Source organism: Choloepus didactylus, chromosome 13, assembly GCF_015220235.1.
Source record: "Choloepus didactylus isolate mChoDid1 chromosome 13, mChoDid1.pri, whole genome shotgun sequence".
Classification (NCBI taxonomy): domain Eukaryota; kingdom Metazoa; phylum Chordata; class Mammalia; order Pilosa; family Megalonychidae; genus Choloepus; species Choloepus didactylus.
The window spans coordinates 84,468,459-84,472,978 of record NC_051319.1 but is presented as its reverse complement, the minus strand read 5'-3'; positions in this window follow the sequence as shown (position 1 = coordinate 84,472,978).

The window sequence follows — 4,520 nt, the reverse complement described above, 5'->3', positions numbered from 1 at the left end:
AGCATCTTTTTCTTGTGCTTAATGGCCATTTCTTTGGCTATTGTCTTCTTTGGAGAAAGGTCCATTCAGATCCCTTGCCCATTTTTAAATATATAAATACATTTTTTAAAAATTATAAATCCCTTTATTTAAAAAAATTATGTCTTATAAATGTTCACATACTTTAATAAATGCATCCTTTGTAATTTCACATAGGCTAACAACTCTCTCCAAACCCAGTGTTTCCTCCAAGCCCATTGGTTCTGTGCAGTGGAGAGGAATATCTTTCTCAGATTCAGTGGAGTCAACTCCTTTGCCTTTCATTGAAGATCATCTGGCCATCCTATGCCCTTCTCAGGAACTTATTGCTGTGCTACCATCACCGAAAATTGTGTTCCAAAACTCTCACTCCTGTCTTTTCCTATCTGTCTGTAGTGCTCCCTTTAGTATTTCCTGTAGAGCAGGTATGTTGTTCACAAACTCTGTCCTAGTCTGTTTGTCAGAGAATATTTTAAACTCTCCCTCATATTTGAAGGACAGTTTTGCCAGATATAGGATCCTTGGTTGGCAGTTTTTCTCTTTCAATGTCTTAAATATATCACCCCACTTCCTTCTTGCCTCCATGGTTTCTGCTGAGAAATCCATGCATAGTCTTATCAAGCTTCCTTTGTATGTGATGGATTGTTTTTCTCTTGCTGCTTTCAGGATTCTCTCTTTGTCTTCGACATTTGATAATCTGATTATTAAGTGTCTTGGCTTAGGCCTATTCAGATCTATTCTGTTTGGGGTACGCTGCGCTTCTTGGATCTGTAATTTTATGTCTTTCATAAGAGATGGGAAATTTTCAATGATTATTTCCTCTATTACTGCTTCTGCCCCTTTTCCCTTCTCTTCTCCTTCTGGAACACCCATGACACGTACATTCTTGCTTTTCGTTTTGTCCTTAAGTTCCCAGAGACGGTGCTCATATTTTTCCATTCTTTTCTCTATCTGTTCTTTGTATGTAGGCTTTCAGGTGCCTTGGTCTGCAGTTCCTGAGTGTTTTCTTCTGCCTCTTGAGATCTGCTGTTGTATGTTTCCGTTGTGTTTTTCATCTCTTGTGTTGTGCCTTTCATTTCCATAGATTCTGTCAGTTGTGTTTTTGAACTTTCAATTTCTGCCTTATGTGTGCCCAGTGTTTTCTTTATAGCCTTTATCTCTTTTGCCATATCTTCCCTAAACTTTTTGAATTGATTTAGCATTAGTTGTTTCAATAACTGTATCTCAGTTGAAGTGTAAGTTTGTTTCTTTGACTAGGCCATAACTTTGTTTTTGTTAGTGTGGGTTGTAGTTTTCTGATGTCTAGGCATCTGGTTTCCTTGGTAACCCCAGTCAGGTTTTCCCAGACCAGAACAGGCTCAGGTCCCAAAAGGAAGAAATATTCAGTATCCAGTTTCCCTGATGGTATCTTACAGGATTGACACACCCTGTGATTTTCTGCCCAGCAGGTGGCACCCATCAGCCTGTCACTCCAGACTGGTGTAAGGAGGTGTGGCCCATGGCTGTTTTCCCCAGGCTCTGGGGTCTGGTTCTGAATGGAATGTGGGTAGTAGAGCTTGGCACCACCTTCTTCCTCTTAGGGAAGATATGCTCCCTAGAGAGAGGTCATTTGCATATAAATAGATTCTTTGTTTCTTTGACTCTGCTATCTCAACCCTTGTCTGGGTCAGTGTGCTGCAAGTTTAAAATGGCCTAGGCTTTTTCTACTGCAGAGCACTGCAAGTTGAAAATGGCTGGGGCTTTCTCCACTGAGCCGCCCAGGTTGAGAGAGAGGGAAAGGAACAGAAAGCCCCCTTTCAGGGTCAGTCTGGGGCCCCCAGATTCACCCGTTAGCCGGAGATAGCACCCGATCCTTTGGGCTCCCCATCCCGAGACAGATACGACCCCTGGCTCTCCAAGGTCAGTCGTCACCGAAAGCCTGTCTGCTTGTTGGGGATTCGTAGTTTGTACTGAGCAGTTAACATTAAAACCCCAGTTGGAGCTAGGCTGAGGTATATTCGCTTGTTCAGAGAGTGCTGCTCTCTCTCACAGCGAGGCTTTGCAGTTCAGGCTGCCATGAGGGAGGGGCACTCAGCTCGGGTCCATAGTTTTTACTTACAGATTTTATGCTGTGATTTGGGCATTCCTCCCCATCCAGATTGTTGCACGATGTGTGGACAATCACGGTCGTCTCCCAGCAGTTATTCCAGATTTTTTACTAGTTGTTTCTGGTTGTTTATAGTTGCTCTGGGGGCACTAACTTCCACTCCTCTCTATGCTGCCATCTTCTCTCTATATGTAAATACATTTTTAATATCCCCAAGCTCTTGTACTTTAAAGAATTGGATTCCAACAACTCTCATATAAATTTGTTTTTTTTTAATAAGAGCAGTTGTACACACACACACACACGCAGTTTTCCCTACTACTGTTAACATTTTGCATTAATGTGATACCTTTGTCACAATTGATGAAACAATATTATTATAGTTATACTATTAACTATAGCCAATAGTTTACATTAGAGTTCACACTCTGTGTTATGCACTTCTATGGTTTTTTTCCTAGTAATTTATATGCAATGTAAAATTTCCTATTTTGTCCACTTATAAATACACAATTCAGTTGGTGTTAATTACATTCACAAAGTTGTGTCTCCATCATTGTCATCCTTTGCCAAAACTTTTCCACTACCCCAATCAGAAACTTTCTAACAATTAAACATTAACTCCCTATTCCCCACCTAGTCCCTGGAAACCTGTATTCCAATTTCTACTGTACGATTTTGCTTATTTTTCTTGTTTCTTGTAAGTGAGCTCATATAATATTTGTCTTTCTGTGTCTGGCTTATTTCATTCAACATGATGGCTTCAAGGTTCATTCATGTTGTGGCATTCCTCAGAAGTTCATTCCTTTTTATGGATGAATAATATTCTATTGTGTATATATATATATATATATATATATACCACATTTTATTTATCCATTCATCTGTTGGTGGACACTTAGTTTGCTTCCACCTTTTGGCAATTGTGAATAATGTCACTATGACTATCACTGTGCAAACATCTGTTCAACTCCCTGCACTGAATTCTTTTGGGTATATACCTACTGGTGGGATTGCTGGTCTTAGGGTAATTGTATACTTAACTTTATGTGGAATCACAAAACTATTTTCCACAGGGACTATACCATTTTACATTTCACCAACATTGTACAAGGGTTCCTATTTCTCCACATGCTCTCCAACACTTGTTATTTTCCATTCTTTTAATAGTAGCCATTGGAATGTCTTTAGTATTGTCCATGACAGTTTTTTATGTATTCTAGATACAAGTCCCTTATCAGATATCTGATTTGCAAATATTTTATCCCTTTCATTGGGCTTTCTTTTCACATTCTTAATGGTGTCCCTTGCTGTACAAAAGTTGCTAATTTTGATGATGTCCAATTTATCTATTTTTCTGTTTTTCTTTACATTTTTGGTGTCATGTCTAAGAAACCATTGCCTAATCCAACATCACAAAGATATGCCCATGTTTTCTTATGAGAGTTTTATGGTTTTAGCTCTTATATTTAGGTCATTTATCCACTATGAGGTAATTTTTATATAAGATGTGAGATACGGGTCCAACTTCATTCTTTTGCATGTGGATCTCCAGTTGTCCCGGCACCACTCGCTAAAAAGACTGTTCTTTCCCTGTTTAGAGGGCTTGGCACTCTTGTCAAAAATCGGTTGACCGTGGGGGAAGATGGTGGCATAGGGAGTGATAATACATGCTCCTCCCAAAACAGGTAATGGACAGGCAAAAACTGTCCTAAACAATGGTTCTGGGGGTTCGGAGGCCAGAAGAACACTGTACAGCATCCAGGAAAGAGCAGGATAGGGAGACTGAGAATCTACAGCAAAAATACTGAGTGAATGGCTCTGTGGCAGTGGTTGGCACCCATCTCCCACACTTGAGACAAGTAGCCTCTGGTATAGATCATGGCTGGCTTCTGCAGGACAGAGAGGGACATGGAGGCTTTCCTCCCTAGGAACAGGAAGGGCCGTGACCAAAGACTGAGCAGGGCCCTGATTAGGGAGTTGGGATCATTGTTTCCTGGATCTGAATCCCAGTTCTAGCCAACCCGGACAGGTCTTCCCACAGCCATTGTTTCAACACTGCCCCTGATAGGGGTGGTGCCTCTGGAAGTTGGGAAAATAAAACACACTTCTTCCTTAGGGCTGCAGGGAACACATTTTAAGAGAGTGCCGGGGAACCTAAGATGGAGGTTAGGTGAGACAGGGCAAAAAGACACCTCTGTGAAAAATACTAGAGAAAAACCAGAAGGTGACCCAGAACACTAGTTCCAGTGATGCACCAGCTGGACAAGGTCTGCTAAAACCACAGGGACCGTGCACTTGGTGAAACCGGGAGTCTGCATTCTGAAATGAGTGAGTAAACTGGCTGAAAGTCCCACGGCCGCTCTGCGATGTGGGGAAACTGGGGGTTGGCATTTGGAGACAGACTAGTTCTTTT